The sequence below is a fragment of the Lagenorhynchus albirostris genome, chromosome 16, assembly GCF_949774975.1.
Source record: "Lagenorhynchus albirostris chromosome 16, mLagAlb1.1, whole genome shotgun sequence".
In the NCBI taxonomy this organism is placed as follows: Eukaryota; Metazoa; Chordata; class Mammalia; order Artiodactyla; family Delphinidae; genus Lagenorhynchus; species Lagenorhynchus albirostris.
The window spans coordinates 3,748,819-3,772,583 of record NC_083110.1 but is presented as its reverse complement, the minus strand read 5'-3'; the positions used below and the strand labels follow the sequence as shown (position 1 = coordinate 3,772,583).

The 23,765-nt window shown below is 42.7% G+C and overlaps 1 protein-coding gene across 2 annotated transcripts in view; it reads right to left on the bottom strand.

The window, feature by feature from the left end:
- The window catches only part of DISC1 (DISC1 scaffold protein), a 349,812-nt gene that overhangs the window by 33,835 nt on the left and 292,212 nt on the right, over window positions 1-23,765 (bottom strand). The window lies entirely within an intron of this gene.

Below are 23,765 nucleotides of genomic sequence, written 5' to 3'. Positions count from 1 at the left end.
CAAAGGATGGAGATATGTCATGAAAGCATTAGTGATAAAGTGTACTGGGGAAAGGACAGTCTTCTAAACATATGCACTACGTCAGCTGGATATCACTATAGGAAAAAGAATCAAATTCATGATTACTGGCTTATACCATGCAAACATCAATTTCAGGTGGATTGTAGATCAAAGTGTGAAAAATAAAGGAATAAAACTTCTAGAAAATAATTCAGGCATATCTTGCTTCATTTTATTGCACTTCACAAATAGTGAATTTTTCTCTTTGCAATTGGAAGGTTTGTGGCAACCCTGCATCGAGTAAGTCTATCAGCACCATTATTTTAACAGCACTTTCTTATTCCATGTCTCTGTGTCACATTTTAGTAATTCTTGCAATATTTCAAACCCTCCACCAGCAAAAAGAGTTTCAGCAAACTCGCTGAAGTCTCAGGTGATGGTTAGCATTTTTAGCAATAAAGTATTTTTTAATGAAGGTATGTATATACATTGTTTTTTAGACATAATGCTATTGTGCACTTAATAGACTACAGTATAGTGTAAAAACTGAGAAAACAAAATATTCATGTGACTTGCCTATTGCAATATTTGCTTTATTGTCATGGTCTGGAACCAAACCTGCAATATCTCTGAGGTATGCCTGTGTAGGATAATATCTTTATGACTTTATAGTAAACAAAGATCTCTCAAACAGGATATAAAAGTACTAACTATAAAGAAAACAAATGATAAATTTGACTATTAATATGAAGAACTTATATTCATCAAAAAAAACCCACTGAGAAAATGAAATGGTAAGCCACAAAGTGGGAGAAGCTATTTGTAATACATATAACCAGTGAAGGACTGCTTCTGGAATATAAACAGGAGTCCTACAGAACAATAAGAAAGAGACAGACAACCCAATTTTTTAAAGGGCAAAGACCTGAACAGACACTTCACAAAAGAGGGCATCTAAATGGTCAATAAATACCTTATGAAAAGATGCACCATGCCATCAACTGTCAGGAAAATGCACATTAAACTACAGTGTGATGTATTGCACATCATCAAGATGGCTAAAATCTAAAAGCCTGACAATACCAAGTGTCAGAGAAGGTAAAGAATGATTAGTCCTCTCCTATACTGCTGATGGGACTGTACATGAACACAGTGTCTTTGAAATCTCTTTGACAGATGTACTAATGTTAAAAATGTCGATCACATGACCCGGCACCACGACTCCTAGGTTTATACTCATGAAACGCACATATTCTCAATGTTCGCAGTAGTCACGGTCTGTAGTCACCATGAGCACTGAATGAGCAGACACTGAACCACTGCTCTCAGGGGAAATGGAGGGTTAGCTTCCCGTGAGCCTTTGATTACAACATTATCATTAACTGATCCGTATATAACCTTGTTTTATGTGCGTTCCTGTTTAAAAACACCTTATTTAATATATATTGTTGATTCACTGACACTGGACTCATGGTCAGAGCACTGTAACTCAGGCCTGAACAAAGCTTACGAAACACACAGGTTCTCCATACGACACATCACAGCCTTCCTGCCCTCAGGAACACCAGACAGCACTTCAGCACTGTGCTGGGGAGGGGGCCATTTGAACAGCAAAATCACCAAGAAAAAAGCACAAAGATGTGAAAAACACGGCATTAACCAGACAGCAAAAAGGGCACTTGTCTACAGTATGGAAACTATAATGAGGAAACAAAGCACTGCCTTGTTCGACCTCAGCTGGGATCGTGCACATCAGGTGACTCAAATTTTTGGCCACTCTGGGCACGTCCATGAATGACAGGGAAAGCTCTGCAGGTACTGATTTGGGAGTTACAAATAAATCTTAGTAAGTAGACAAACTCGCAAACACAAAATCCACAAATAATGAAGTTCAACTGCATATATGTATGACTGGACAACATTATGTGTAACAGCCAAAACCTGGGAGGGAAAACAAATGGCCATAAATAGAAGAGTGGATAAATTGTGGAATGTCCATTCATTGGAATTTTTGCAAAGAAGGTGAACAAATTAGTACAATCTGCAACAATATGGCTGAATCTCAAAAACAAAACATAAGGTTAGACAAAGAGGAGGCACGATGATTCCATTTATTTTATGTTTTTAAATATGCAAAACTAATATATGTATGACTGGACAACATTATGTGTAACAGCCAAAACCTGGGAGGGAAAACAAATGGCCATAAATAGAAGAGTGGATAAATTGTGGAATGTCCATTCATTGGAATTTTTGCAAAGAAGATGAACAAATTAGTACAATCTGCAACAATATGGCTGAATCTCAAAAACATAAGGTTAGACAAAGAGGAGGCACGATGATTCCATTTATTTTATGTTTTTAAATATGCAAAACTAATTCATGGTGTTAGATATCAGGATAGTGGCTTCCCTGGGGAGAAGAGGGGTAATGACAGGAAGAGGGGGCTGCTGGCGTAACTAGAAGTGCTTTATTTTTCTATGGTGGTAGTGATGAGTATGGTCATTTTGTGAAAATTCACCAAGCAGTATATTCACAACGTGTGCACTTTCTGATCGTGTTATATGCCAATCTAAAATTTAAAAAAGAGGGGAATTCCCTGGAGGTCCAGTGGTTAGGGATCCGCACTTCCACTTAGGGGGCACGGGTTCAATCCCTGGTCGGGGAACTAAGATCCTACATGCCACGCAGCGCAGCCAAAAACAAACAAACAAAAAACCCAACAACAATAACAGCAAAAAAACTCCTAAAGTAATAAAAAGAGAGAAAGAGAACACAGATATCTGAGCCATGTCCTGGAGCAAGAGAGCAGGAATGGGGTCTGGTACACATGAGAAGAGACCATCCTTATTAGAAAAACTGGACTCTATCGTCCAGTTTCCTAATTGTAGCCAATCTGATACGTGACAAGTGGCATCTTGTTTGAAGTTGTGTTTCTCCACTGCAATCGCTTCACAGCCACTCAGATCTCGTCCTGTGAATTGTCTTTACCTCTCCATTGCCAGTTTATTCCTTGGGTTCCCCATCCTTTTCCTAAGGCTTTTGCTGAAGAAAGCATTTTATTGCCAGTTCAATATCTTTAATTTTTAGTCTACTGATTTTCTGTTTCTTCTTGTATCCAGTTTAACAATTTATATCTGTTATAGAAATCAATCCATTTTCTCACGGGTTTCATATGTATTGTAATGTTTGTTCATAAATTAAAAAATTTTTTTAATTAATTAATTAATTACTTTTTGGCTGTGTTGGGTCTTCGTTGCTGCGCGCGGGCTTTCTCTAGTTGCGGCGAGCGGGGGCTACTCTTCGTTGCGGTGCACGGACTTCACATTGCGGTGGCTTCTCTTGTTGCAGAGCACGGGCTCTAGGTGCACGGGCTTCAGTAGTTGTGGCAGGTGGGCTCAATAGTTGTGGCTCGTGGGCTCTAGAGCACAGGCTCAGTAGTTGTGGTGCACGGGCTTAGCTGCTACGCGGCATGCGGGATCTTCCCAGACCAGGGCTCGAACCCGTGTCCCCTGCACTGGCTGGCAGATTCTTAACCACTGCACCACCAGGGAAGCCCTAAAAATTATTCTTAAAATCACTTGTCTCCATAGACATTTCTCCTTTTCATTCTGTACTTTATTTAAATATTTATTTACCTCTTTTCTGATTTATCTTGTTCAGTCTTATCAGAGGCTTGCTAGCTTATTAATCTTTTCAAAGAACAACCTTTTGCCTTGTTAATCTGTTATTGATTTTTGTTCTCTCTTTCCTTGATTTCTGATCTTATCTTTATATTTACTTTTTTGTCATTCTTCAGATTTATTATCTTTTTATTAGCTTCTGCTGTTAAATGCTTGTTAGTTTTCTTTCTTTGATTTTCCTCTCTTACTACTTAATTTTTAGCTAATGTATTTAAAGCTCTAAATTTTCATCTGAGTAATACTTTAATCATCTCCAATATTTTTGTCTCTTATTACAAAATTTTTTTTAGTTTTAAAAGTATTAAAATATTTTAAATATACAGAAAAATATGGAAAACAATTTAACAAACACTTGTATACCTACCATCAAACTTATTCATTTTCATATTTTTCTGTAATTGAATTCCAGAATTGGCAACATTATTGTCCCCCAAATTTTACACATAGTGCTAGCTTGTCTGACATTATAATTGTTACCCCAATATTCTTTTAGTTCCACTTTTCCTGGCTTATATTTTTACCACACTTTATGTTCAACTTTATTTTTACTTTTTTTTTTTCAGAAATGAATGCAATACAAAACATTTGGCTGAGTTTTATAAAAATCCATTCTGGAATTTAACCTTTGGGATTACTGGCTTTAACAAGGGTGTTGTAATTACTGTTTAATTGTTGCTGTTTTTGTGATATATTACAACTAAGATTTCTAATTTTAAAAAGTTGTATATGTCTTTGTTTCTTTTTTCCTACCTTCCTTTTTCTTTTTATTAATTCACATAAAATTGTGAGAAAGAATACAGAGAGATCCATGTATCCTTTACCCAGTTTCCCACAATGGTAACATCTTGTAAAAATATAGTACAATATCACAACCAGGGAATTGGCATTGGTGCAATCCACTGATCTTATTCAGTTGTCCTCTCTTGTGTGTGTGTGCATGTGTATGTCTATAGTCCTGTATGATTTTATCCCTTGTATAACCTCCTGTATCCACCACCACATTCAAGGTACAGAACAACTCCACCACCACGAGCATCCCCATATGCCGTGTTATAACCACATCACTGCTTCCCACCCTGACCCCCATCCCAAGTGTCTGGAAACCACTACAACTGTTCTCCATTTCTAAAATTTTGCCATTTCAAAAATGTTACATAAATAGAATCATAAATAATGCACCTTTTGGAATTGGCTTTTTTCATTCTACACATTTCCCTGGAGATTCACATACCAATAGTTTGTTCATTTCTATTACTGAGTAGTGTGCCATGCTCTGTCTGGACCACAGTTTATTCAACCATTCACCCACTGAAGGACATCTGTGATGTTCCCAGCTTGGGAATATTATACATAAAGTTGCTATGAACATTTGTGTACAGGCTTTTACGTGAAATTAAATTTTCATTTGTCCTCTGAGGGACTTGCAGTAGATCAGGGGAGGAATGAGGCTACCTGGGCTGCACCTTAGCAAACGTTCACCACCCCCTCATTCTATCCCCATCCCATCTGCAAGGTGATACATTTGTATGTATCTCGAGGCCATATTTTAGTTCTAAATTTTTACTAAGATACATTTTTGTTTTATTGTAAGCTCTCTATTTCCTCAACAGTAAAATTTATAAAGTTTTTTTTATGTACTCTCTCACATACTCACACTGCCCTCCTGAACTTATTTTTCATTTAAAACGTTTATGTTTTTTAGTGGTTTGAGAGACGGCCTATTTATTTATTTATGGCCAGGTTGGGTCTTCGTTGCTGTGCACAGGCTTTCTCTAGTTGCAGCGAGCGGGGGCTACTCTTCGTTGTGGCGCACAGGCTTCTCCTTGAGGTGGCTTCTCTTCTTGTGGAGCACGGTCTCTAGGTGCATGGGCTTCAGTAGTTGTGGCATGCCGGCTCAGAAGTTGTGGCGCACGGGCTTAGCTGCTCCGCGGCATGTGGGATCTTCCCCGACCAGGGCTCGAACCCGTGTCCCCTGCACTGGCAGGCGGATTCTTAACCACTGTACCACCAGGGAAGCCCTGTAAATCTTAAGAACTTACAGGTCAGAGAACATCTTTATTTCACACTCCAACTCTAAATAATGCTTTGGCTTAATATTCTGCCTTCTCGCCTTCTATGTTGTTATTGAAAAGTCTGAGATCTAATTCTTATCCCTTTCTAGATGATCTGCCCTTAGAAACTTCTTTTATCTTTGTTATATATAAAGTTTAATTACAACCTATTGACCACCCCACCCTTTTCTATTCTGTTAGAGTTATTAAGCCCATCGGTAAAAGGTCTTATAGCTTTTCCTTTTTTCTGGGCAACTTTCAGTCATTAGTCCTTCAAATATTTCCTCTCTTGCCTCTATTAATTGTTTTCTTTTCTTCTGGCATTTTTTTCATATGAACTTTGATCAAATAACCCTATTCTGTACGTTACTTTTGTTTTTTTTTCCTTCTCTCTGTTTCTCAGGCCCTCAGAGTTTTTGAATGTTCGTCTGGCTCACTAGTTAGTTCTTCAACAAAATCCACCTAGCTGTTCAACCCATTTACTGAGACTTTTTTCAATTTTTACATTCTGCCTTCTCTGAATTTCCATTTGGGTTTCTTTGTGACTTCCTGTCTTACTTCCTGTCTCCAATATCCTCCCTTATTTTATTTATTTATTTATTTTTTGCGGTACGCGGGCCTCTCACTGCTGTGGCCTCTCCCGTTGCGGAGCACAGGCTCCGGACGCGCAGGCTCAGCGGCCATGGCTCACGGGCCCAGCCGCTCCACGGCATGTGGGATCTTCCCAGACCGGGGCACGAACCCGTGTCCCCTGCATCGGCAGGCGGACTCCCAACCACTGCGCTACCAGGGAAACCCTATCCTCCCTTATCTTTGGGAAATACGTGATACATCTATTGAACACCTTGTGTCTAATTACACTTCATCAGGTAACGGTCCTTCCATTGTTGTTGTTCCTTTACAGCAGTTGCCCTCCTAAGAAGTCTTGTGTATTTTCCATGTGAGTTCATGTTTCCCTGCATATTAACCACTTTGGCTGGGGATGGGTCTTTGGAGAAGGGGATGATGCCAAGGCCCTAACTTGTGCCCAACCTAGTAGGTTTATGTGGTGGGAGGGTGGGACATCGTCTCAGGGAAAAGAACCTCTGATGGAATAATCTGTACGTCTGTGCTTGAAGAAAAACACAGATTCCCTCAGTTGTAATTATCTACCCCTCATGGAACTGGGAGGGCTGGAGGAACGCTCGAGATTCAAGCCCTCCCATGGTGGCTCCTCTGAGGCTGGTCTTCTGGTCCTACCTCCCCTGATTCACCGGCCAGCAGGCGCTTGTGTCTTTCCAGAAGCAACGCAGTGGGCACTGGCCTTCCCAGGCAACGTGGGAGAAAGAAAGGGGCGTGCCGATAAGCCTCTCTTCCACTTTATCATCTGTTTCTTCCCCACTTGGAGACCAAATCATTTTCAGTTGCCCTGGGGGTTCTCGGATAGTTTTTATTATTAACTTGTCAGATCCATCAGCATCTCTCTGATTTCTCATGGCGTGTGCAGGGCTGGATTGAAGGGAAAGAGCCAGCAGCCGACCTCTCATAAATTTCCTAAGGGAAAAGAGTTTGCTCATTTTGTAAATAATTTTCTACATTACAGTGATTTGAATACTAGAACTCTGTGTTCATTTTCTTTTTGATGAGATATAGTATGTGTGGTCTTTGAGTGAAAGTGAAAGCTATTTATCCTGAAATATCTCTTAGAATGCATATGTCAAAGTTTGGAAACCAATTTTAGAGACACATACTGAATGGTGAGTAAATCACTGTAGATATAAAATTGCAGTGCTTCGTTATAGCCCATGTAATAATTTCATGAAGCTTTAGATTTTTAAAATATCTTCTTACTGAATCCATTTGTAATAAAGAGAGTAGTGGCTCATTTCAGAGTCTTGCAATGTTTTGCTATTCCTGTACAGAAGAAGAATTAGGTCTTTAGTAATAATCCCTTAAATGAATGACTTACAGCTATTTGAGCTATGTGAGATCTTTGGTGATGTTTTCACAACTAATAATGAGGCAATCTGAAGATACAATTTCAGTGTTTGAGAGAAAGTTCTTGAATAGAGAATTGAGATTCATCATTTCTGTTATTCCTCCCAGTTAAAAGTTAAATGTGGTCCAAGAGAGATCATCTGATTGTGGCTTGAATCCTCATGGAACTGAGGCATGAGTGTGTTATTTACAGAGAATGATGTTAATAGAGGGGGTAGGCAGGAAATTTGTGGGCAAGCTTCTACCCATTTTAGAAATGGAAATACTGAATTCTAACACAGACACCTACAATTTCAGTTCTTCTTACCAAACTCTCTTTCCTGACTTATTAATATTTTCACTTAAAGAGTATTAGCATTTGGGGACTTCCCTGGTGGTGCAGTGGTTAAGAATCTGCCTGCCAATGCAGGGGACAAGGGTTCGAGCCCTGGTCCGGGAAGATCCCACATGCCGCGGAGCAACTAAGCCCACGAGCCACAACTACTGAGCCCGCGTGCCACAACTACTGAAGCCCACGCGCCTAGAGCCCGTGCTCCGTAACAAGAGAAGCCACCACAATAAGAAGCCCACGCACCGCAACGAAGAGTAGCCCTTGCTCGCCATAGCTAGAGAAAGCCCATGCGCAGCAACGAAGACCCAATGCAGCCAAATTAATTAATTAATTACTTAATTAAAAAAAGAGTATTAGCATTTTACCTCATTCTTTAGAAACTTTGAAAATAACCAGGTCTTTTTCTATAACTACGATGGAGGAAACTATCAAACCGATATGTGAATGCCCAATGGTACTGAACTTTCAACTGCAAATTGCTTAAACACTACTAGTCCTCATGTGTCTAAAATCTTTCCATTCCTTGGGCAACAAAGATTTAATCTCCAATTTTTAAAAACTGTTTTTCTTAGAAATATTTAAATTTTATTCCTTTGTCTTTTATTTTCCAAGAAAGAAGATTAACACAATTCTCCCCTGAACAAAGACTTTTGGGTATTTTAGCCCACTTCCCAGAATGCCATCTGATAGTATGACAAGAGGAAATGTAGTATATGAAAAAGTGTTTGTCTAGGAAACTGTAGTGGGCACTGTTGTTTTCTGAGCCAATGCCCCTTCTTCTTTTTACCCTTCCTAACAGAACTAGGGGAGTATTCAGGTAACCAATCCTCCCTCCTTGGGACTTACTGGATAGTAACCCCACCCTAGCTCCTCAGCTAGACTGTGATTTGATGAAAATAGTTGACCTATGATATTCTACTGGACAAGCCTTTATGGTCCAGGGGTTGGCAATCCCAGATAGCTGAACTTAGCTCAATCAGACCACGTTCTGTGGCCCATGCTGGGGTGCTGGTGGGTGGGGAATAGTTTTTACGGTCTCTCCCCAAACAGCAATGAACAAAGAAACCACTGTATCTATCTTGTGACCCTAATGGAAGCAGCCTACAAGCAAAGCTGACGCATTGTGAATGGAAATGGCTGAAAAAAAGAAATGGAAAGAATCTGGGTGTTTGAGGACAAGTCTTAGTTGCTGAAGCAACCAATGCAGGTGTCCATTCCTGCTTTTGTTTAAGCCATTTAGAGCTGGTGTGCCTATTATTTGTGGCTGAACAGAGCTGATTCAGCCAAAATCAGATGACTTTGATGGGAGTTTAGCCTCTGCTACAAAGTTGGTGACCTTTGAGAAGTACTTTCTCTCCGTTTGAGTTTCTATATTTGTAAAATAATATCTCATGTCTATCTCAGAGGATGGAGTATAAAAAGGAAGATATGAAATGATATATACAATATATAAAAGAGCTACAGTAGTAGAAAAAGTATATAAGTTCTCAAATCTTAAACAGTAGTAGGCACTAATAAAATGAAAATCAGTCTTAAATGTGCATGTATGGTGGCCAAGGTTTGACCACTGTGGTCCATATTTATTTATTATTCTATTATTATGTAAGAAATATAGATTGGGTGAGACCAGCAATTAATTCCATCCAAGAGTAAACGTTCCAACAATGATAAAATATATTTTGCAGAAGGGTAGTGCAGTCCCTCACCCCCATCACCCCCATCATCTCCACCACCCCCATCATCCCCATCACTACCATCATCATCACTACTGTTAATTAACAGTGATGGGTCAGGAGCTGTTCTTAAAGTTGTTAATCCTCAAAATAACCTTATGAAGCAGATAGTATTGCAACACTGTGGCAGCTTAAAATCACAATTGAAATTCTTTGACATTCCTACAATCGAGAGGTGGAGTCTCAGTCCTCTCCTCTCGATTCTGAGCTGCCCTTAGTGACTTTCTTGTAAGCAACGGATTCTAGAAAAGGTCACGCATCTTCCACCAACTCTTCTGGGACACCTGCCCTGAGGGAAGCCAGCTGCCGGGCAAGAATTCCATCTATCCTGAGATCCATGCTGAGGAGACTACATGCAGTTGCTCGGTCAATGGCACCAGCTACAATCTCAGCTGCCAGTCCTGTGAGTGAGGCATCTTCCTGTCCAGCTGAGCTGACATGACTGCAACCTCAGTTTCAGGACCACAACCCCTAGTGAGAACTGCCCAGCCATGCCTTTCCCAAGTGATGACCTACAAAATTGTAAGCAAAGTAAAACGACTGTACTGGGACAGACCTCCATTTTACAGGGGAGAAAATTAAGGCATCCTCAAAAGCCAAAGATATATTCTGACCATGGGTCTGCTCAGTTCCCTTTCCTTTGTGGATAAGCCAATCAGCCACGAATTTTAGAAGGCTTTTCCAACTTTGCAGCCTGTTTAAAACTCTAAGCAACAAGTTACCTTTCTTCCCCCCTACATCACTCAGTTGTAAACACCCAGATAAAGAAGGAAAGAGGGCTTCCCTGGTGGCGCAGTGGTTGAGAATCCGCCTGCCAATGCAGGGGACACAGGTTCGAGCCCTGGTCTGGGAAGACCCCACATGCCGCAGAGCAACTAGGCCCGTGAGCCACAACTACTGAGCCTGCGCGTCCGGAGCCTGTGCTCCGCAACAAGAGAGGCCGCAATAGTGAGAGGCCCACGCACCGCGATGAAGAGTGGCCCCCGCTTGCCACAACTGGAGAAAGCCCTCGCACAGAAACGAAGACCCAACACGGCCATAAATAATAAAAAAATATTTAAACGAAAAAAAAAGAAGGAAAGAGAATACTATTAGAAACAACTAGGTATATAATTATCTGGAACAATTGAACACTCAGTTTTAGAACATGAAGTCAAAGTCATCAGGTATCGCCATCAACCCAGCTCCTCCCCTTAATTTCTCTATTTATATTCATGGTCTCTTATTCCTGCCTTATCCTGGCTTATGTGCTGCTCTTGCACCATTAGAATTCAATCCTTTGAGAGCAGCAGTCTTGTCTACCGTGCTGACTGCTCTGTTCCCAGCGCCCAGCACATTGACAGGTACTAGGACTCAACACGTGCTAAGAGTAAGTTGACTGTGTACATGTCAATCTCAATTGACATGTACACAGTGCTATATTTAAAATGGATAACCAACAAGGACCTACTGCATAGCACAGGGAACTCTGCTCAATGTTATGTAACAACTTAAATGGGAAAAGAATTTGAAAAAGAATAGATTCATGTGTATGTATAACTGAACCACTTTGCTGTGCACCTGAGACTATCACAACATTGTTAATCAACTATACTCCATTATAAAATACAAAGTTAAAAAAAGTAAATCAATTAATACAACACTGTAAATCAATTATGCTTCAATTTTTTTTAAAAAAAAGAGTGAATTGAATGAAGGTCAGAAATCATGGTCATTTTCAACATTTTTCTTTCCCTCCATCAAACTGTAGATCATAAATGGAGAACATTGTTCAGGTCTGTTCTTCCCCTTGTTGACTCTACCCCAAATTAAGCAATTCATTTCTTCACCCCTGCAGTTAACGATGAGGCGTTCTGCCTTCAGACATTTCACGCTTCCAATCTATCCCGTCCATTATTGCTCTAAAAACGTTAGTGGCTTTCACCGCTTGCCAGATGGAAAGCCAAGTCCCTCAAGGTCTTTCACCAGTCGACCTCAGCTCTGCTCCGGATGCCTCCCCACGGCTCTCCTGTGTGGTGCTAGATGACACCCAAGCGGACCACTTGCTCTTCCCAGGACAAATGGACAAGTTTCTAATTTCAGACTACTACTTCCCTGACTTTTCTTTTCCAAAATCCCCACCCATTAAAAAGCCAACCAATTCATCAAGGCCCATCTCAAACGTCACTTTAGTAAAGAACTCTTCCCTGATCCCCACACCCTATATAGTCTCCATTCTCTGAACTCCTATGACATTTTATAGTACTTTTAAGACAGTTATTATATTCCTCCTTGATGTCTGGGCTTTATGTACGTATACCTTCTACTGTAGGTACTTAATGAGGTTTGAGAATAGGTCATACTCATTTTTTTTAGTCCTAAGAATCATATGGTCTAGCAAGGTATTAAGCATGATAGAACTCAGTAAGTATTTAATTAACTGAATGAACTTTCAGGGAAGTTACACTTAAAGGACTCCTCCAATTTGAAGCAGATAAAACAATTAAGTTAAAAAAAAATCCATCCTAATAAAGGTTAATAGGGGAAAAGCTTTCCTGATAAGTGATCCCAGTAGACTGACTACATGAAAAATTAAAGTCAGAGTAAAATCTCAACACGCCACTCAACTGTGCCTCTGCTGCATTGTTTTCTAAGCTGTGCAACGACTCAATGGAAATTTTAAATCATTTGACTACAGTTTTAAAGTGGGGAAGACACAAAAACCTGGAAGTCAAAAAGGAAAAAAATGGACAGATCTGGATACATATAAATTGCAACTTCTACACAGTAAAAAATGCCATAAATGAAAATCAAAATACAAATGACCTATTAGGAAAAACTATTTCTAATATATAGCATAGTCCAAGGGTCAAATTCCTTAACTTTCAAGGAAAATCATTAAGAAGAAAAACAAACATCCCAAGAGAAAATAGGCAGAAGAAGCAGCAGAAGAAATACAAATGGCCAAAACATATATAAAAACATGATCAGCCACCTCCAAGGTAAAGATGCACAAATAAATCATTACCCTTTTTTAGGAAAGTCATTTGGCAATGCTTGTTAACGTTAAAAAAGCACATGGTCTTTGAGCTAGCTATTCCACTTTGAAGCATGTACCCTACAGATATATTCAGACAAGAAAAAAGAGCTGTGTGAAAACGTACAGTAATTGCATCGCAAGAAACAACTGGAAACAACCAAAGGGAGAAAACAAATCAACCAAAGGTATGGTTACACACCGTGCAACCATTCACAATAGAAGGCTAAGCTAAGCCCCTTAAAATGGAAAGGCTTCCAAGAAAAAGTAAACGAAAATAGGTGAAGCACAGAACAAACAATATTCTGTTAAGATCTCATTTGAGTTTTTTTTTTTTAATATAAATTTATTATTTATTTATTTTTGGCTGTGTTGGGTCTTTGTTGCTGCGCGCGGGCTTTCTCTAGTTGCGGTGAGCGGGAGCTACGCTTCGTGGTGGTGCGCAGGCTTCTCATTGCGGTGGCTTCTCTCGTTGTGGACCATGGGCTCTAGGCGCTCAGGCTTCGGTAGTTGTGGCTCGCGGGCTCTAGAGTGTAGCCTCAGTAGTTGTGGCGCACGGGCTTAGTTGCTCCGCGGCATGTGGGATCTTCCCAGACCAGGGCTCGAACCCGTGTTCCCTGCATTGGCAGGCGGATTCTTAACCACCGCGCCACCAGGGAAGCCCTCATTTGAGTTTTTAAAAATAACAAAAGGGCAGGCATGTACATCCATATATGCCTATGAATGAGTGAAATATTTCTGGAAGGATATACTCAAAACTGTTCCCTCAGCTGGGGGAGGAACAGGGGATTTTCTTTATATTTTACCTTTCTTTTTCTTTCTTTCTTCCTTCCTTCCTTCCTTTCTTTCCTTTCTTTTCTTTCTTTCTTTCCTTCCTTCTTTCTTTCTTTCTCTTTCTCTTTCTTCCTTCCTTTCTTTTTCTTTCTTTCCTTCCTTTCTCTCTTTCTTTCTTTCCTTCCTTCCTTCCTTCTTTCTTTCTTTCTTTTTCTTTCTTCTTTCCTTTCAAATAAACCACATGCATACTTTACTTTTATAACAAGAAAGAAATTTAAACTATTTTTGAATTTGTCCACTTCTTTTCCTTTGGCCTTTTTGCCAAAATCTGTAGCCTTACCTTTGGCGCTAAACGTCCTGCTTTGCAGAGTCCCTGTCATGGTTTGTGGGGACATGTTTGATCAGTGGCAGTTGTGGAAAGGGCTTCTAAATCAGAGCTCTTCAGAAGTAGGAGAGCTACACTGAGTCCTGAGAGCCACAGGATACATGTAAACACATGCCCACACCGAGGGCAGACAAGGAATTTTAAAGGGAAGCAGGAGCCAGACGGGGAGAGAGAGTGTCTGGTACATCGCATCCCAGCTTATCTCCTGGGCACTTCCAGTAGCTCCACTTGAAAAGAGAAGGAGCCAGACCGCACCCTGTAGGTGAAAGCTATTATTCTTCCCGCCTCTCAGAAGAGGCGCCTTTCCAAAGACAGCTCAGGGGTGGGATGGAAGAGGGACCTGCCAAAGAGCTCCCACCTGAACATTTTATGGGACAAATGTGCAGCCAGACAGTCAAGGAGGCAGGGCACCCACGCAGCTCTGCAGACACGTGCAACTGGCCGTGCAGAAAAGAAAACAGAGAAATGTCCCCAAACTGTGTTCTATCAAGAACAGTAAAAGCTCCTTGGGAATGAGCGACGCCGTGATGCCGCGAGGACCAGCCTGGTGATGCTGTCGGCTCAGCGTGAGAACCGTGGGGACACAGCAGGGCTGCAGCCGCAGAAGCTGTCAGCTCATCCTGTCATCGTGAATGCCTTAGGTGGGCTTTCCCTGGTGTCGGTATTCTCTGTCCACAAACCACAGGAGGTGTAACGTGAGCTCCAGACAGACAATGGTCACGGCTCCTGAGACAGCGAGCAGCACACTTGCCAGGGACGGAGGCTTTGTATCTAACTTTGAAAAGGGAGCCCAGCCGGCCAGCTGCAGCCTCATCAGGGTGGCCACAGGCTGAGCCGCAGTCCCCAAAACAAAAGGCGTGATCAGTGTCTACCTCCAGCCAAAGGAGCTCAAACGAGACTTCTTCACAGATGACAGGCCACACGGGCGAGAAGGAAAGGGCAGAGGGAGACACCTGCACGGTCCGACAGCACCGGGGAGGTGATGCACGGAGGGGACGGGACGACAGTACTGGGAACGGCCGGTATACGCCACGCTCATCCTCCATGCGTGGTCCCGCAGCATTTTGCCCACACCTCTGTTTCGACGTATATCCTAGATTGTAATCATCCACATACATTTGCTCCCTCCCAAAGCGAGGACGCCTTCAAGGTCAGAGCGTGCCCTTGATAAGTCAGTGAGTGAACAGACTTCTCCCAGGGTGAGCTGCAATCCGCCTTGTGCTTTCCTCAGGCCACCATCGAGGCTGGAAGAAATCAAAGCCCAGAGCTCCCAGCGGGGCCTGCAGAACGGACGCCGCCAGCAGAAAGAGTAAGAAGACCTAAGAAGCCTTCCTCTCCTCTCAGGAGCCCACGCGCGTGCGCAGGGGCCCTGGTACCGATACCTCTCAGCCGCTCCCACCGCAGGTTATTCTGAACCCGCTGACACCCTGGCCCTACACTGAGGAAGGAGAAAGCCAGAGAGCAGAGCGGTCCCACGAGGAGCAGGACAGCAAGGGCTGGTAAACGAGAGCTGCAGGGGTGAAGGGGCTGGAGAGATGACAAGTGTCTACCTTAGATGTACGAGATCAGGCATCAGAGTGAAGGCTAGTCCATAGGACGACCAAGCAGCAACACGGGTCAGCAAGGCGGGGGGGCCCATGGCCTCAGGGATCCACCAGGCACACCCCCAGATCCCCAGAGAGGGGTCTTACTGAAGTTCAGGGAACTGCACTCACTGAAATGCCCTGCACAATCTTGTGTGTGGGTGCATTTGCATGGAAATAGGGTCCACAGATTTCATGAGATTCTAAAAAAGCCTTGTGATTTTAAAAAAGAAAAAAAGGGATTAATGTGCATATGAATCACTTGGAGATCCTGTTAAAATGAAGTTGTGGTTCGCACGCCGGGGTGGGCCTGAGACTCTGCCCTCCAAGCAAATCTGGATGACTCTGATGTTACCGGTTCACAGCCCGCACCTTGAGTAGCAGGCACCTGACTGGGGGCCCTACCTGCTGAAACCTAAAGCCTCCGGATGGCCACGCCGCCGGCACCCACAGGATTCAGTGTGACACTGACGGATCTGGATTTTAGCACATGCGACAAGAAACACCCGACACGAGACAAGCGCAGACAGGTATTCCTGGCGCGTCCTAAATGCCTCTGGAGTTTAGGACCAGCTCATCGTTAATCTGGAAGACCTAGAAGACTGCCTTCCATCACTGCTGAAAAAAGATAGCCTGGAGTCCCAGGTGTCTAGGCCCTTCTTGTTAGTTCAGAAGGAAATCCAGCAAAGAGAGAGTTTTCCCTCATTCTGGCTCTCACCAACCACCTCCGGGAAGCTGACAAGAAAAGCAAGGATGGTCAAGTGACCTCGTTTTGTTTATAGAGAACGTGCTGAATATCTATGCCTATGAAAGATCAGATTAAACCTTCCCAGGCAAACTGAAGCCCGGCGGGCAGCAAGTTCCACTGGCAAACACTGGCTGTACAGAGCGCGTCTTAGCCCTCTCGGCCTGGCTGGGCTTTCGGCCACCAAGCAGGGCACTGACGGCTGAGCCGTGCTGAGACCCCGTCCTGAGACAGGAAGTCTGCCGGGGCAAGTAGAAAGCCCGGGATCTGACAGCCAAATTGGGCATCAGCAGCTCCATCCCCAGTACACAAAGTATCCTAAAGGCTGAAATCCAAATTGGTCTAAAACTAGCACAATGAGAATATTTCCTTCCTTCCCTCCGCCGGAGAGCAAAGCAGCTGACATCAATATCCTCCGGGCACGACTGACTTCTCCGAGTTTACATGGAAAGAACGATTACACAACTGCCCTTTCTCACCATCAGACCTACCGTCCCAGGAAAGAAGGAAGGGGAAGCAATTACACTGTTGCTGAAAACCCATAATGGATATGTGATTCCGATTATTAATGTGGAAAGAAAGAGACAGACTGCTGAGCTGCGAGCAACCACTAAGTGAATCTGCACGAGATTCCAAGAGGGGGATTAAGTTTTTGTTTTCTTTTCATCTCTCAGCCAGTCATTGGAATGTGACCCCAAACTTTAAGCATGGCCTGTCACATCCTTATCAGTATTCACTGCCACTGCACTGTGGTCACATTATCTCCCCTGGATTCCCAAGTGACAGGTTCCTTGCCGTAGGGGATTGTTTTCTCTTTGCCTCCAAAGGGGAGGCGGTGTGGCAGGGAACTGACTTGTCAGGTGCAGGAAATTAACTAATTTTCAAGACAACAGAAAGACATTTTGTAGCAAATATTTACTTCTCTGTTTCTTTCCTACTGATATCGAAGGTACATTATCTAATCTGAAGGATGCCGGATTTACAATCCCTCTGAACAAAGGGATGTTATGGCTCATTCTAAAGAAATAATGCGGTCAATTCCTTCAGCCCCTGGTGAGAACACTACTGCCGCAGGAAGTACATTTGTCATAAAAGAATAGAATGGACACTGAGAGGTGCCGCAGGAAGTACATTTGTCATAAAAGAATAGAATGGACACTGAGAGGTGCAGGTAGAGAGGAGAGTGTGAGATTCCTCTGACTTTATATGACACCCTGAAAGCCCGTTCCCCTATACCACTTACCTATCCATCGAATTTCCAATTACTATCTGGCTCAAGGTCCGTATAAACATGGCAGCTTCATCCAAAGTGGGCCATTAGAACTGGAGATCCCCAAGGGGGAAGGCTGGGAACAGGGATGCTGCGTGAGGAGGAGACCTGTCTGTATCACCCTCTCTGTGCCTGGTGGGGCTCTAGGCAGTTTTCACGCATTATTTCATTCTGTTGTACAATTTCACCATGAGGTGAGTATTACTACGATGATGCTCTCAACTTTACAGATCGGCACAGAGACTCGAGCTTCTGCTGTTTGCTCAGTCGCCCGGCTAGCTAGTTGGAGGAGCAGAGACTGAATGTCATCCCGAGGACAAAACCCACGACCTGATGGCGCAGAGTCTCACTCATTTTATGAGAAATATTTAGTCTCCCTCCTCCACCTGGGAAACGCGATTTCCTATCCTATACCGAAACCAAACAAAACACACGGGGACTCATTTGACTACTCTCAAGTACACTGCCTAAGACCCACAAAGCCACTCTTACTCTTAGGTCATTTTTTGGTGGTAGATCTTTGCCCATTTTTTGCGCAGATCTAGGAACATTATCCTTGAGATGACAAGAATAATCGTAGTTGTTGTAAATGGTGACAACATGGGCATTCATTATCATGGGCAAAACTGAGCATTTCCCTAGGCTGCCTGTCACAAAAACAAAGGTTTCAACTGAAAACTAGTTAAAAATTCTATATACATACACACACATGCACATATGTGTCATGAAACACTTTTTTATCGAATCCTTATTATTCTTTCCCGGACTCTAATATCCAGCCTTTTTCAATAATAATAGCAATGATAATTATAATTATTATTATGTTATAAATAATATTATTATTGCAAATAGTAATAATAATGGCAACAAGCATTTACTGAGCACGTGCCATCACCGGTGAAAACAGGCTTCACGTATCTCATTTAATCTGTGCAACAGCTCTGTGAGGAACATTTCTATTATATTTCTTTGTAGAAACAAGAAAACTGAAACTTAGATTAAATAATTTCCCAAGGTCACTAAAGTAGAAAGGATAGAGGAGGCCTGGATTAGATATGTGACCCAGAACCATCTTCTTGGCCGCGTATCGTCCTTCTTCCCAAACCCCCATCGGTCCGGGTCCTGGCCAGACACTGGCCCTGAACCGACAGCGTCTTCCAGCTCTTCATCCAGCTCACGTGCTACCTTTTCTTGCCACCTTCCCTTGACCCCCTCCACGTGCAGAACCAGCGGGCACTACCACGCTGCCTTAGACCTCAAGAAGCAGCCGTGTCTCAGCCACAAGACAGGGCAGGTCTCCCTTCCCTGCCCACCCAGCCCGGTGTCGGGTGCCCCGTGAATGCTACACATTCCCATCCCACAAGCCCATCCACGGGGACCATGGCTCTGTCCCCTCCCCACCCAACAGTGATGAGAGAAACATTGTCAAGATCTTCTGAGTGACATTTCTTCACACCCATAACAGTAATTTTGCACTTTCCCCGTTTTCTCTGGTTTTGTTATGCTCAAGGAGCCCCCAATCCATCAAACCACACTCAAAATGCTATTTTCTAGTATTTTAATCACATCACCCGATTTCTTCACCTTCCCCGCACATCCTGTTCTATGTGCCCTGGTACATGTGTAACTTACTTTAGAAGTAATTAAAATGACAGCATTTATACAATATATAAAATAGAGGTGGCTGGTTTAATCACAGAAGGGTTGACTGCAAAGTTCTTTTAAGTACTTATCTCTCCTGACAGATTTATCTGTTTGTTCAAAGATCAGTAATGACTCGAGTCTGTCAGGCAGACTCGGGGTCAGGCTGCTCAGGTTTGAATCCTGGCCCCGCCCCTCACGAGCATGTGACTGTGGGCAAGTGACTTCACCTCTCTATGCCTCAGTCACCCCGTCTGTAAAGCGGGGATAATGACAGCATCTGCCTCACTGGATTGTGAAGATAAAATGAGTTAAAATACATAAAGCGCTAAGAACAATGCCTGGGCGTGATGGGTACAACTACCAATACTTCTGCTGTCATCACCGCCGTCACCTGCATTACAAGGCCCTCCGGGATCAGGGCTCTGTGTGCCAGGTATGAGTTCACTGCCTCTCAGCTCCAAATCCATGCCTCACTGCCTGCTTGGCAAACATTTAGCTGGGCCCTTTAAAAAATTCTCCTTTGTCGGCAGAGGGAGGGGGGGAGACTTTCTAAGAGGAGGCAGTTTCCTTCCTTGTTCCAGTGTGCTCTCAGCAGGCTCCTAAGGGGATGGCTTGCCTAGACCCTGCCCCCAGCGCACACACAGCTGCTGCAGTGCCCAGCTCCCGGAGCACCTGTGGTTTCCCAATTCCCAGCTCTTGCCGTGGGGCTGGTGTCCCCAGCGCTCGGCTTCCGTGGCTTCTGCTGAACCAGGATGCTTCACACACAGCTTCCCCCGCGTCTGGCTCCTGCCGTGTGGACGGCTTCTCCTGCACAAGCCTCTGCCGCACGCACAGCTGCTCCGGCACCTGCGTGTCAGCGGCTCCCAGGAGCCAACCGTTTCCCTGCAAATTCCTTCAAGCCCTTCGTTAGCAGATTGCCTCTGGTGAGACAACTCCCCATGAATAATCTTCTTTGGAACCCTGGAAGGTGGGTCCCAGAAAGTTCCAGGTAGACGCCTGCCGGCAGGTGCACTGGTGCAGGACTCGGCACTCCAGACAGCATCGTCACGCCCTCTTTAAGGAGGTCTGCATCTTAGCCTGGGGGCAGGGGGTTTCCGATCTTAGCCCTGTGGGGGGTGGCTAAGTTCTCTTTACTTCTTCCTGGTGGATCCTCCATTACTCCAATCGTTTGTTGTAATGAATAATTCTTTGCATTATGCTATCCGTGTTCAAGTTACTTGTTTGGGTTCTGTCTCCTGATTAGACCCTGACTGAAACATTCTCTGTCCTCATCTCCTTGCCCTTACTGGGAACCATCTGGTACCCTCAGCCTTCTTTTTGTTTCATGCTCTCCAAGTCGGTTCTTGTCTTAAGATTTTTTTTCATTTTCCAGAATGTCCTGAAATGCCACCAAGCCTTCACATGGCTGCTTCCTCTGAGTCACTTTCCAGAGTTTGCAACCTGCAGTTTTCCAACTCAGGCCCTACAAACCTCAGTCACCATCCAGCACATGGGCCTGTTTCACTTTCTTCACAGCACTTATCACTGCATGAATTATCTTATTCTTTCTTCCGCCTCCTTCCCTAATTAAATGCAAGTTCTGTGACAGCAAAGACTGTGCTTGTATTGTTTACTACTAGAGCCCCAGGGAACAGTTGTCAGATATGAAAGCACTTGATAGAGAGTTGTATTAAAAAGATGAGAAGGAAGAATAAGAAAGGTTTAAAAAAAAAAAAGGAGGAACCTGGTTCCCAGCCATAATGAATTGCCCCTGATCTAATGAATTGCTTCCATCACCCATTCTCCCAGTCACTGCTGCCTCAAGTCCTGGAAGCACCACTGTCTGTTACTTCCCACACTCACAGATTATTTTCTTTAAATTTGTCCTTCCTTCTACTCTCTCTTCTCCCGTAGTTTCATCATTCTCCGTACATCAGTCCTGTCTCTATGAACTCAGGACTTTATTAGCTCCATCGCCTCTTTACTGGCCTCTCTAATTCCAAGTTCCTTCTCTTTTTCAATCTATTCTGAATAGCGTTGACAGCCAGTTTTTCTAAAACACTGCTTTTCATTGAGTCCTTCCCCTCTTCTTTACAGACCAGTCGTTACTTGTTTTATCCATCCTAAACGTATTTGTCTCCCTTCTAAGGCCCCCCTATGCTGGCTCTGTGCTGCGTGACAAGCTGCACTGCCCATCTAGGCACAGCAACCCTTCTGCCTGTTCACACTGGTTCTCCCTGGCCCCATGAATAAGCCAGGCCACCCCCGTCCCGGAGCCCATTCACAGGGGCTCTCCCCGCTGAGATTCTGGAAGGGGGCAGCTCAAACTCTCCGCCCTACATTGGCAACCATGGGATCACTTGATAATCTCCTTCTCTCACCTCCTCTACTCCAGAAAACATCTGAAACTTTTTAATATAAACCTATGCTGTCTTTTCCTCATCTTATCAAAAGAAACGCATAAGCTCCTCAGTTCTCTGAGGCTTCAGGTAAGGTATTGAACAAGTATGGGGAACGATAAATGATGAACAACTGATAGCCTCCTGGTTGAAGATCGATGTGAGTTCTCGGACCTGGAAAACCTGCCTTGGGGTAGTCTAAGATCCTGTCCCGCTAGCAGGCTCTAAGAGACTCATCTGACCCAAGTCACAGTCTTTATCATCATTCACGTATTCAATCTAATATGACACATTTTGCATGTACCTTGTATAAAAATTTTTCTTTGGAAAAAAAACAGAAGTGAGAATTTTTCACAAAGGTTTTTGTTCTGTTTAAAGGTCCTCCTCCTGTCTATTTTCATCCTGTGTATGTTTTGTATTTTCCTTCTTTCGAAAGTGTTAAGAAAAAAGACTTTCTTTGGGAAGAGCTACATCGTTCCACACACTTCCACCCCTGGAAACAAGGACCCGAGGAAAGAACACAGGTGCCTGTTAGGTAAGGGTGTCAGTCCCATCAGTTCAATAATTCAAGGCTCTTGAGCAAAGAGAAATTAATTTTTAAATTTGCCATATAACAAAAACAGGTGGAAAACAACAAAATGCCCTTCAATGAAATAGGGTTAAGCAAATTGTAATATGTGTGCTTATTGAATGTTAATTACTATTAAAACCGTGGTTAGAATTGTCATGTAGTAACATAGAAAAATACTTTTGACAAGCCACCTGGTTAAAAAAAAAATGGTATTTCCAGAATCAGTATTTGCAATTAATTATAACTGTTGTCAGTCCTGGGAGATCTTGGGGGTGGTACAAGCTAAGTACAAGGAAGAAAATAAAAATGTCAGCACAGAATGGGTCTCAAACAGATCTGTGCAAAGTTGAAATCTAGAGGAGTCTGGCTCCCAGCCCTTTAGGGCTTGACCCCTTTCTGATTAAATGGGCTGCTGGCTTAACACTACAATATGTGGGTTCTATTTCCTATTCTCAGGGAATTTTACATTCACAAGTCATCTTGGCAGGTGTAGAACAGCGTGTGTAGTACTGCACCTTTCGTCTAAGAGAGGATATAAATATATATGGCTATGTCGTTAAAAAGCAGTGGAAGGATAAAGCAAAATTGAATTAAAATGGTTTCCTGTAGGAGAAAGTCAGGAAAAGGCTGAAGAGAGGGAAAGACAGCTATACTTTTCTGATTGCACCTTGTTTTGTACATTGAACTTTGAACCATAAAGTTTGTGTTATATATTTGTTTGTGTTGCTAAAAGAAGTAACCACTCACTTTGTTATACAGCAGAAACGAACACACCATTGTAAAGCAATTATACCCCAATAAAGATGCTAAAAAAAAAAGAAGAAGCAACCAGTAAAATAAAAGGCAAAATAATAGAGGTGAGCCTACTGTGCATTGAGCGAACTATGCATTGAGCTGATGGTTGAACTACACCCAGGGGAGTTAATTAAAGTGACTTTAAACCTCTGTAATTTAACTGTGCATCCCCGGTGGGATATATCCTAAGAACAAAAAGAACTGCAAAGAAGTCTTAGGTTGTTTTCAGTTACCATATTATTAATAAAAATGTCAGTATTATTATTCTGAAACCATACACAAAATGGATATACCAAATATAATATATATACACGTATATATAGTCAGATATACTACGTACATGTAATCAAATATATTTCATAATAGAGATAGATAAATATATAGATAGGTATAGAATTCTTTTAACGATATAAGGAATAAAATTTTTCAGCATAAGGGAAAAGAAATACCCGTATAAAATCAAAGAAGTAAAACTATGTAACCCTGAATTTGAACTGGAAATAACAGTGTGAATCTGTGATATAATTTGCCTGAAAAAAAAAAATCCTAGCTCTGTCTACTGAAAAGTTCAAAAATAATGATAATCCAGTAGCTGTGAGCACCCCCAGGGCCCAGTCTGTGGTCTCTAAGTATCATTTCCTACTAAAAATAATAAGAGCTCCTTGCAGAAAATGCTGATTCTAGATCTGGGCCATGAAATGTGCAAGATGAGCCTGAAACATCTTGTTCAATCAGAAAACAAGGAAGTATTTAGGTTGATGTTAAAAGATTCAGGGGCCAATTTGAAAGGGATCTCTGCCAAAGATGGGAAAATTTGAAAAAGGACACT